The following is a 12485-nucleotide window of genomic DNA, read 5'->3' as shown; positions in this document are numbered from 1 at the left end:
ATCCTTCAGGGTGGGGGCACGGAGATGCAGGTGGGGTGGGAGAGCAGAAGGTTCTAAGTTTGGGTTAGGACGTTTTGTGCGTGACGTGCCGAAGGGAAATCCGAGTGGCAGTGGGCAGTAGGCGTTGGGATAGCTGGGCCGGAAGCGGGGGGGAGAAGGTAGGACTAGAGTTATCTGTGGATGCATGGTAGTCAAACTCCTGGGAGAGGGACTATGTTCAAGTTCTAGAAACAGGTAGGACGGACAGGACTGGAAAGGCACCAAGTGCAGAGGAAGTGGCAGTCCCCTCAAAGGAGATCTAGACCCCTGCCCACCCCTCGCTCCTGCCCACCCCTCGCTCCTGCCCACCCCTCGCTCCTGCCCACCCCTGCCTTTTGGACACTGCCTCTGTCATTGCCGACACCTGAATTCTCAGGGTAGTCCTGAGTCTTCTGGAACCTTCACTGTGGAAGCCAAGCTAAGCTCTGTGTAGAAGTGAGACAGTAGCACTCTCCCCACCTCGAGTGTCACCCGTTCCCCTGTTCTTGGAAGTGTAGTGCCTCATGTTTTCAGGGAACAGCTTTGATATTTATTACCTCTCTCCCCTTCCGCATAACTCATTTAACTGGAGCTTCAGCCATGAAGGCGAGGACGACGTGGGCCTGGAGAGAATATGGCCCAGGTGGACCTTCCCTCCCTGTATACCTGACTCCTCCTTTGGAAGGCGTCTCTTTCAGGTGGCTTCCGTGTTTGGGGCCCTCCCCATCCCTTTGCCAGGGCACCCACACATTCTCTAGCAGGTCTCTGACACCAGGCTTTACACATCCTGAGCTCTGTTAACATGCGTCTGCTCTGGGGAAGTGGATCCCCATGCAGAGTGGGTGGGCAGCTGCGCTCTCAGCCTGCGTGGCTACAGGCCAGGCCGTGGTCACGGGACACCACAGCCGTGAGTGCTACCCTGGCGGTGTTACATGTGGCCTGCATCCCCTTGTTTGAGTTCTTTATCCACCCCAAGAAGGGCATTGGCTCTTCTGAGCTGACTAAAAGGCACCAAAAGGATTCCCACAGACTCCTCAGTGGGCAGTAGATTCAAAGGTAGGGGCCGGGAAAGGTGGGGCCCAGGCTGCTTTAGATGGGTGCCTAGTTTTTCCTTAGGCCTTCGCCCCAGCCACTGAGCTCACGGTTGTGGCTGCCTCAGCCTTACTGTGCCCCATAGCCCCCTACTGAAGGGCTCTAAGACAGCTGGGGTCTTCCCATGCTGAAAAATGTAGCCGTCAGGATCCTGGGCTCACTGTTCTGGGGCGCCCAGTGGGGTAGCTCTCCACCTTCAGGCTGCAGAAGAGAGCTTATGTTTAGTCGCTTTGTAGAGAAGAGTCACACAATTGGGGGATCGGGGCATGGAAGTTTTGAAGTCATGCAGGCAGTGCCTTCGAGTCAGCGTGAGTGTCGTGGGTGGTCTCATGTTACTCACGTGGCACTGTGTCTGTTACCCAGGCTCAGCACCTAGGCTGCCTCCTCCCTCCCTCTGCATACTCCTTCCATTTGTGTTTTTACCACTGCTGATGGCCTCCAGATGTGTCCCTTGCCCTGGGCTGCCCTCTTAGGAGCCCAGTTGCCTGCTGGCCAGCCCTGCTTGGGTGACTCGTGGGCCCTCCAGCCACCATGTCTGTCCACCTGCTGCCGTCGTTGGCCACTCATTCAGCACATGCGTTTACGTACACACTCCGTGTGCACACTCAGTGTGTACTCAGTGGGCTCTCCAGTGCTGCTTCACACAGCCCCGGCGAGCCTTACATGTTCAGACTTGTCTCAGACTCCGTGCCTCAGACACATTCTTCCTTCTGAGGGCATTTCCCAGTTGGGCTGCAGCGCGCCAGCTGCCTGAGAAGGCTTTATCTGAGTGGAGCTAGTACCTACAGTCAGAATCAGTTGTGTGAAACATCCCCTCACCTCGGTTTTGATCCTGTCCTCTTTTGGATGTCACTTAGCCCCCCCCCCCCCAAACAAACACCAATGTTAAGTCCCAGCTACATGTAGCGGGAGGTCAGGGAAGGCTTTGCAGGACACGTGGAGTTCCAGTGGGGCCTTGGAGTCTGGGGTGACAGACATTTTCGTCTACCACACTGTTTTCTCCCGGCTGCCTTCACACTCCTGTCAGTATTACCACTAGCATACCTATTAGCAATCATGTCCCCCTCACTCTGATTTTAGGCAAATCTGGCATTACCTCCGAATGCACATTATGGGGTGAAGGCATGCTCTTGCTCACCTCGCCATTACTTCCGCCACCCCATGCTGCGGTTGGACAATGACCTGTCCTTTCTCTCTGGGGAATCTCTGGTCTGTCAGGAACCCTAGAAACAGCCACATCCCAAACCCGACCTCGTGCAGCTTGGAGGAAGACGCAGAGAGCTTCCTCTTCTCAGCGTGTGGTCAGTTCTCCCACTTCTCAAGGCTGAGAGCCGCTTTCTTCTAAGGGCCGCTTGGTTAAGTCACGAGCATCAGAACGGTCAAGGGCAGAAGCCGATTAAGGATTTTGCCTAAACTTCCTGTACCAGTAGAATAGGGATCCACACATATGTCCGTCAGGGCGCAGTTAGTGATTCTCTTTGTATGTGAAGATGATTCTGTTGTTTGCCACTCTGTAATACTTATTCCTAGTCACATTTGTTTTTCACATTTTCACTATAGGAAAATACCCCATAATTGTGCCACTTCGAGGGTGAGGCCCACCGGAAGGAAGGATAAGAAAACAAGTCTGTCTCTAAGTCTGGTTCAGCACTGCGGGTTCCTCTGAGCCCAAAGAGGAGAAGAGCCACAGGCAGGGGCTGGCAGAGCCATTGTCACAGAGCTGTCTTGAGAGTCACTGCAGCTCAGGGAGCTCTACTTTGGTGGCAGGTGACAAATGTGACACAAAGGGGACAGGGCTTTTCTCTCTCCTTCCACTTAGAACATGGCTTAGCTTCAGTGTTGGGAATTCATAGACCACAGAATAGCTTCCTTGTATTTAGAAGTGGCGAAAACCAGCAGGAGGTGGGTTTAGGGGGTGCCCTGGAGGTGGTGGTGAGAAGCTGCTTTGAAACCATCCCTGCAAATTCGACCTGGGGGGTTAGGGCCAGAGTACACCTCTACAGACAGCACCTGAGAAGGAAAGGGCTTTTTCATGACCACAAAGGAAGACCCCAACCCAACCCCACTCCTGAAGTTTCCCAGAAATTGATGGAGGAGGTGAGACTACCTGGTCTATTGGCCACACTAAACCCCTCTGGTGCATCCTGGGGGAAAGAGAAAACACAGGTATCATCTCAGGGACCTCTCTTTTCTTTTTTCTTTTTAAAATTTTTATTGGGGAATGTGGGGGAACAGTGTGCTTCTCCAGGGCCCATCAGCTCCAAGTCGTTGTCCTTCAATCTAGTTGTGCAGGGCACAGCTCAGCTCCAAGTCAGGGGACCCTTCTTGAGCAACTGATTTCTTAGGGAAGCTAGACATTTGTGATTGATTTTGCTTCCCTCTTAGTGACTGTGGAATTAGAAATGGGTTAAATGTTGGCCACCAGGGGGCACAGAGATTTAGGGTCCAATTCTTAAAAACAGAACAGGCTCTCGGTTTGCAATTTGCAAATCAATCCCTGGCCTCAATTGATTTAGTTTTGTTTTCACTTCCTTAACCTTTATTTTTCTGCGATATTATGTACATCTTTTAAAGCTAGTCAAATTCCTATTTTGAGATGAAGTGACCTGATAATTAAAAATTATACAGATTAAACTGCAAAAAAAAAAAAAAGGAATTTGTTTTGGAGTCTTCTGCATCTTCCTGATTACACTAAAAGCCTGGAGGAAAGGAGGGGGAGCAGAAATTGGTGAGGCACAGTGAGGCTGTCAGGGAGGGTTAGGGGCCAAGAGCTCACACACCTTGTGTTGGACTGGCATCTTCCTTTTGCTGTTGTTTATGATTCTGCAGACATCGATGGATGGATGTACATAACCCATAAGTCATTGCCCTTTGTCCGTAACAGATGACTCCTCAGTCTGCTGACCTTCTCCATACATCTACTTTGATATATTCCCCAGAATCTCAGTGCTAGGAAATCTGAGGTATCTGGGACCCAAGTAATGCAAGGATGATTGTGGATGAAAAGAAAGGAAGGTATTCCCAGAGGGCTGAATCTTGCTTGACTCTTTTGATTTGTCTGCCAGTTCAGGAAGACAGCTGATGCACTGTACATGAAAAGGAGGGGAGAGCTGGAGAGTTTTTTATCGGGACTCTTCCCCCTTCTTCCTCCACACATTTCCATCTGGTAACATCTAGAAGACTTTTTAGCTCAAGACTGAAGTTTCCTAATAAACTTTCACTCTTTATCTTTGTTGAATGGGGTATAGTAACTCTGTCTTTTAGATTCTAGTCTGTTATTCTGGAATTCTTATTGTGAAGAGAGAGAAAGAGAGACTTCAGAGTTCAGAGTTTGATATGATTTTGATCAGAATCCACTGGAAATTGTTTCTTCCTGTAGGGATCAGTGTCTCGTGTGTAGGTTGTAGTAGTGGTTAGTATGCACTAATGGTCTGCACATCTTGGGACAAAGATGGCATCTGGGAGGAAATGAGTCATGGTCTCCCTGAAGGAGAAGCTCTGGGTCTATGTTTACATGTAACTTCTTCTAGGCATCTCTTCAACAGTGCCGGATCCACAGGGTCTACCTTCCTGGAAGACAAGACAGAGGCCATGGACCCCTCCTTGGCATGCTCTTGCTGTTAGCTCACATGTACAGCGGGGCCCAGAGTTCACTTACAAATGTCCAGGTCCACTAAGGGTGACCAGCCAACCCAGGCAGGAACAAAAACTCTCATCAGTCTGGATAGCCAGAGAACTGGCCAAGACCAGTACAACTGAGAATGTAATACGAGGAGAAAAAGCCTATTTGAGGGAGATGCCTTGTGGCCTGGGGCTGGCTATCCGCTGACCCCCATGTCAGTAGACCACTGGGCGCTCATGTTGCCAGAAGTTCTGGGCTGAACCAGGAATCTGACTGGCAGGGGCATCTAGTCCCCAGGTAGGCCATGGGAATCACCAGGTTGAGACCTAGACATCCTTGCGGTTGAGGTCTGAAGAGGAGGCATGAGAGACCTGAAAATTACAGAACCCAGGAAGCTTGAGGAAGGAGCCAGATCAGGGGCAAAGGAAGGATTGAGAGAGGAGAGGGGGGCAAGTCTGACAGGATGGTGGGTGGGTGGAAGGGCAGAGAAACAGAAAAGGGGAGAGAAGGAGTAAAGGGATAGGCGGGGAGGAGGCAACTGGGATTGGGAGATAGAAAGAGTAGGAGGTAGACATAGTTGTCAGCTGTCCTGGGTGTCCAGTGTGTGGGGTGGGGGATGGGGCAGCTAGAACTGAAGAGGGGAGAGTAGGAATTGGAGCAGGTGGAGGGGAAGTGAAGCAGGAAAACAGGAGGCAGCTTCTTCAGGGCTCTCAAGTTAGAAATGGAAGGCTGGGTGGCTTGGTTTAATATTCTCTATCCTCTTCTGTTCGAGTCTCCTACGACCTGGACTCCATAGAGACCAAAGTAGTTGAAGCCTGCCTTTCTGCGGAGAACCCTGCCCCTGGCGGCTCTCTCAGACAGAGGCTGCTCACCTGCTCATGACCCAAGTCCCTCCTGGTGCGGAGGCAGGGCTGCTGTCCTCACTCCTCGCTGCTGCCTCCACCTTGTTATTTCTTTCTCTTCCTTATTCATGTGACCAGCACTTGAGAGCTAATAGCTATAAAGGTTCACATTTATTAAGTAACTGAGGGCTGGCCGCTGAGCTAAGGACCGTGGATGATGTAATTTCAGCCTCACCACGGCTCCAGGAGATACTGTTGTGGGCATGCCCATTTGGGGGCCCAGAGGCTCAGGTTCATAATTTGCCTAAAGTTGTGAACAGTTTGTTAAGTGGGAAAGCCCAGATTCTAATGCTGGGAATTTGGCTCCAGGGCCTGCAGTCTTTTTATTTTTATTTTTTATTTTTATTAAATTTATTTGGGTGACATTGGTTAGTAAAACCAATGGTTTTATAGGTTTCAAGTGCACAATTCTATAATACATCATCTATACATTGTATTGGTCTCCAGTCCCCTCTTTCCTCTATCACCTCTTTTCTGTCTTCATAGCCCTTCCTACCCAGCTTAGATGCCAAAGTTCAGAATTTCAAGCACTCTTACCAACATCCTTGCATTTCTTCCTGCTGTCTTTTGTTACATCTGCCTGGCATAATCTCAATCATTTAAGAATCCAGGAATGCAAATTCTCTATTATCTGTGTTCATGCTACTGACTTTTGCTGGGGAAAAAAAAACCCACAACAAAACATTATCAGGATGAGTGATACCATAATAAATTCATGGTCAATTACGTCCTAGGCAATGTCCAACAATCACCCTCTGAGGTGGTTCATGGCAGTGATACGATGACAAACATTTTATAATCAAAATGGCCAATAAAGGGGAATGTGATGCAAATTATAGTGCCAGCAGGCAAGAGAAAACTAAGCAGGCATTTCAAATGAGAAAAACAAAATACATATACACAACTGCATGTAAATATGCCCACAATAAATTGTTAGTTGACAAGAGTAATATTGCAGAAGTGTGTGTGGGCACCAAAACTCTGAAAGCGTATATAGCAGGCTGGCATTATAGATTTTTTATGGTGTTCTTTTGTGATTTTTATATACTGCTCAGTAGAAATGTATCAAACAATTTAAAATTATTTACATTTCTCTGAAATAAAATCGAGAACCAGAGGTGGTCTAGAGTCCGTATCAGGCTTCTAAAACATACCCCACCGGAGGTGTGTTGGCAGCATACTATGTCTGCAGTAATTTGAAAGAATTATTTACCAATTTGATGTATTGTTAGGTTCATTTATTTCATTTGGTTTTCAATTTGGGGATTTATTTATTTTTCATATTTATGGGTTTGGGGAAGTTTCCTCCTTATTCTGTTCTCTGGAATAATTTGTATAAAGCAGGCATTATATGTTCCTTGAAGGTTTGGTGAAATTCCTCTGTAAAATAGTATAGGCATGATTTTTTTTCTCCTAACTTTTTATTTTGAAAAGCTTCTAACAGTTAATTTAGGGGCTGATAATGATATTGTCTAATATTCAATGCACAGTCTTTGAGAGCTCCCTTGCTTTTGGTCATGACAAGCTGTCCCAGGCCTAGCTTGTGTGTAACTTCTCCCAGATATGGAATCAATCATTTCTCGAAGCCTTGATTCCTTTTAGTGGGGGATGGTATCAGAAACTATGAGCTGGCTTCTAGTTCTAAAATAAATGAGTCCTGGGGATGTAATGGAAACATGGCGACTATAGTTAATAATACTGTATTATACATTGAAAGTTGCTAAAAGAGTAGATCTTAAAAGTTCTCATCACAGGAAAAAGATATTGTAACTGGGCCGAACGATCCAAGAAGGCGGAGTAGATAAACATAGTGCCTACCTCATCCCGTGACCACATCAAAATTACAATTAAATTATAGAACTATCAACCTGGAGAACCATCTGAAGTCTAGCTGCACAGAAGTTTTATAACTAAGCATATAAAGAAGAAGCTGTGTCAAGACTGGTGAGAGGGGAGGAAACGCAAAATAGGCTGGCGCCAACTTCCACATGGTGGGTGAAAACTGGGAGGGTTATCTTGGCCACAGAGGTTCCCCACGGAGGAACAAGAAACAGCCAGGAGTACTGGTGTTGGGAAGAGGAGACCCCACAACATCTGCCTGTGAAAAACAGTGGGTATTTTGACCATCCAAGTGGGATGGGAGGTTGCGGGAAACCCAGACATCCTCTTAAAAGGGCGGCGCACAGACTTGCTCGCTTGCAGGGACTCACCTTGGGCTCCAGTGGAGGGATGATGACTCCGACGTCAGAGGCACACACGGGGAAGACTGAGGTGTGTGGCCTCAGGGTGTGGCCTGGGGGACAGTTGGCATTTTCCTGGTGTGGGGTTGTCCTCCCATGCAGCCGGCACCATCTTTCCTGTGTTGAGCCCGCCCCCTATGCTATGGCTAAACCTGAATCTGATTGGCCTGTGAGCTCTGCAGCTCCAATCTGCTGACTCACTGTGACCCCGCCTCAATCAACTCTGTACCACATGAGGCTTTATCAGCAGCTGAACCTTACTTGAGCCAGCAACCAGCAACTGGCACCAGGTGGCAGTAGGCTTCCCTGCTCCTGGCGTTTTGTGGAGCTGCCTAGGCCTGGTACTGACGGCAGCCATCCTCAATTTGCAGCGTGACCTCTCCCACACCTCCAGGTCCAGCACTGGCAGTGACCAACTGTGGATTGCTTTGTAGCTTCTACCAGGTATTCCCCAACCAGTAACAGGCAGTGGATGACCTGGGCCTGTACCGGAGCCCCTCCCAAGAGATCCCAGAAGCAATTGTCACGCAGGAGACCCTGCTCGCTGCGCCATTTGTCGTGCAGGGTCTCAGCTCCCACTCCCCGCCCAAGAACGCAGGACACGGTAAGGCCAAAAAGGAACACCCATGGAGCCATAAGTAGGGGAGTCAAACCAATATATTCTCGCTGGCGGCTGGGCTGGAGACACAGGAAGCAGGATCTACATAATCTGCCTAACAGCAGTCCGCGCTTGCCAGCCACCATCTTCTCGCTAGCCCCCATTCCTTCTCTGCTAGCATAGCCACAGCTGTTATATTAGTGGTCAATGGCTTACGGGTTACAGCTGACGGCCAACTAGCCACAGCTGCTGGCATCTGATCACAGTTGATGGCCATTTACTACCCGAGCCAGCACCTTTCTATGTGAGGCCGAGAGCCTGGAAACTGCTTTTTTGGGGTTTTGTCCCCACACAATATACTTGGAGATTGGCTTCAGACCACAGCAGAGCACCCTCCCCCCCCAATTAGCTCCACAAGTGGCACACACAAAAGGCAGTTTCAACAGGCACTAGAACCCACTGGAGTGAATCCCACTGAGTGGGGTAAGCCCCCTGCATAGCAGCCCATAAGCTATGGACATGACCAAATCCCACAGCCAAACAGCCCAAGGGTCATTCCCACCCACTGACATGCCAATAGCAATCAAGGCTCAACTATAACAGGAGGGCACATTCAGCCCACATAGAGGGTGACCAGAGAGACTGTGCCACTGGGCCCACAGGGCACCTACTTACTACATAAGGCCACCCAGCAGGAGATGTAGCAGATATGCCTAATACATAGAAACAAACAGAGAGGCAGCCAAAATGAGGAAACAAACAAACACATCCCAAATGAAAGAATAGGAGAAAACTCCAGTAAAAGAACTAAATGAAATGGAGGCAAGCAACCTACCAGTGACAGAGTTCAAAACACTGGTTGTAAGGATGCTCCAGGAACTTAGTGAGAACTTCAACAAAGAGATAGCAAGCATAAAAAAGACATAGAAACTATAAAAAAGACCCAGTCAGAATGAAGATTACAATAACTGAAATGAAGAATGCACTAGAAGGAATCACCAGCAGACTACATGAAGCAAAGTATTGAATCAGTGATTTGGAAGACAAGGTAGTAGAAAACACCCAATTGGAACAGCAAAAGGAAAAAAGAATTACAAAATGAGGATCGTTTAAGAGACCTCTGGGACAACATGAAGTGTAACAACATTTGCATCATAGGGGTACCAGAAGGAGAAGAGAGACAGCAAGGGATTGAGAACCTATTTGAAGAAATAATGACTAAAAACTTTCCTAACCTGGCAAAAGACATAGACATACAAGTCCAGGAAGTGCAGAGAGTCCCAAACAAGATGAACAAAATACGAACATATCAAGACACATTATAATTAAAATGGCAAAGGTTAAAGACAAAGAAAGCATCTAAAAGCAGCAAGAGAAAGGCAACTAGTAACTTATAAGGGAGCCCCCATAAGATTGTCAGGTGATTTCTCAACAGAAACTTTGCAGGCCAGAGGGGATTGGCACAAAATATTCAACATGATGAAAAGAAAGGACCTACAACCAAAACTATTCTACCCAGCAAGGCTATCATTTAAAATTGAAGGACAGATAAAGAACTTCTCAGACAAGAAAAAGCTGAAGGAGTTCATTACCACCAAACCAGTATTACAAGGAATCTTGGAAGGACTTCTTTAAGATGAAAAAAAAAACCCCAACCATCAAAAATATGAATAATAAAATGGCAATAGTTACATATTCATCAACAATTACTTTCAATGTAAACGGATTAAATGCTTTGATCAAAAACATAGGATGGCTGAGTGGATAAGAAAACAAAACCTTGCATATCCTGCCTATAAAAAACTCACTTGAGATTGAAAGACAAGCTGAAAGTAAACGGATGGAAAAAGATATTTCATAAAAACGGAAATGGAAACAAAACAAAACAAAACAAAACAAAAAGCTGGGGCAGTAATACAGACAAAATAGACTTTAAAACAAAGGCTATAACATGAGAGAAAGAAGGACCCAATAATCCTACTTCTGGGTGTTTATCTGAAGAAACCTAAAATGCTGCTTCGAGGGGACCTATACATCCATATGTTCATTGCAGCATTATTTATAATAGCCAAGATGTAGAAGCAGCCTGGGAGTCCGTTGATGGAAGAATGGATAAAGAGGAGGATATATAGATATAATGGAATACTGCTTGTCCATGGAGGGGAATGGGTTCTCTCCATCGGGGCAGCATGAATGGACGTGGAGGGTATTATGCTCAGTGGAGTATGACAGAGAGAGAAAGACAAATGCAATGTGATTTCACGTATATGTGGAATATAAAGAACAAATTAAACAAAACAGAAATAAATTCATGGATACAGAGAATATTTTGATGGTTGCCAGATGGGAGGGTGGTTGGGAATGGGTGAAAAGAGGGAAGAAATTAAAGTACAAATTCATTGTTACACAGTAGTCATGGGGATATAGGGTATAGCAAAAGGAATATAATCAATAATATTGTAATTATGTATGCTGTCAGATGGGTACTAGATTTATCAGGATGATTGATGGGAGGAGGTTGGGGGATAGGTTGAAAAAGGTGAAGGGATTAAGAAGTACAAATTAGTAGTTACAAAACAGTTATGAGGACATAAAGTAAAACATAGAGAATATAATCAATGATATGGTAATAACTATGTATAGTGCCAGGTGGGTACTAGACTAGTCAGGGGGATCGCTTCTTAAATTATATAAATGTCTAATCACTACTCTGTACACCTGAAGTTAATATAAAATAATATCGAATGTCAACTGTCATTGTGAAATTATAAAAGGGGGAAAAAGGTGAAGGGAAATAAGAGGTCCAAATTTCCAGGTTAAAACAAACAAGTCATGGGGATGTAAAGTACAGCATGGGGAATATAGTCAATAATATTGTGATAGAATAGAACGGCGTCAGACGGTTGCTGGACTTACCATGGTGATATTTCTTTAGGTCTATAAATGTTGAACAACTATGGTGCACCCCTGAAACTGATGTAACATTGTATGTTAGCTATATTTTTAAATAAAAATCTTTACAAAATAAAAAATAAGAAATAAAAGCAACTGCTCAAACTGAAAAAAACATTTGTAACTAGGTGTGGTGATGGACGTTATATATATTTATTGTGGTGATCAAATATCTGATTATTATGTTGTACACCCGAAACCAATATAAGGTTATATGGTAATTATATCTCAATTAAAAACAAGTAAAAGAAAAGTATTTACTTGGGGTTATAGTCCCATAGCTTAAAAAAAAAAAAAAAGAAAAGAAACTAAGAGCTGGATATTTAGTGTGACCACTGCTTTGCTACCTGGGTGCCATTGCTTTTGGACACTTTCAATGGACAGTTTTAGGAAGTAAATATGTATTTTAAATTTCATGAAATCATGTTAATATTTCTAATTCAAATTTAATATTGTGATTTTTATTAACTTACTGCATATTTATGTGTCTTACAGATAACATTGTGGTGTTAATTGACATCAACATATTATTTGCTTTATCATACAACATACATAAAATTGTTTTAAAATTACAATACCAATATTACTATTAACAATAAACTAAGTAATGTTTAAGATTTTTTTTTTGCAGTCCTATTATCCTTAGACGAGATATCACTAAGCCAGGGTTCTGTGTTCAAAAGTGACTTAAAATGGCTATTTTCTCTCTGTGGTTGTTATCAATTTGATAAAACTTTAGGTCATTTTTGCTGTTTGTATTCAATTTAAGGATTCAAAAAATCTTATAATGTTTAAATATTTGAATATTTAAATTTTACCTGGTATAAAAGTTAAAAATTCTACAAAGAGAGATGTACTCAAGGTTTTTGCTCCCATTCTTATCCTTTCACCCCATTCCTAACTCATTCTCTATAGGTAATGATAGTTAATCCTTTCTGCATTTTTTTGCAAGAAAAGAAAATATGTATATAAATTAATTGCCTTTCTGTTTTTAAAAAATATGTATTACAAAAAAAATGTTAAACATACAAAAGTTGAAAGTTTAATGAATTTTCAGCTTC

This window comes from Rhinolophus hipposideros (assembly GCF_964194185.1).
Source record: "Rhinolophus hipposideros genome assembly, chromosome: 8".
NCBI lineage: Eukaryota > Metazoa > Chordata > Mammalia > Chiroptera > Rhinolophidae > Rhinolophus > Rhinolophus hipposideros.
The sequence above is the reverse complement of the archived record's forward strand: the minus strand, read 5'-3'. Positions refer to the sequence as shown.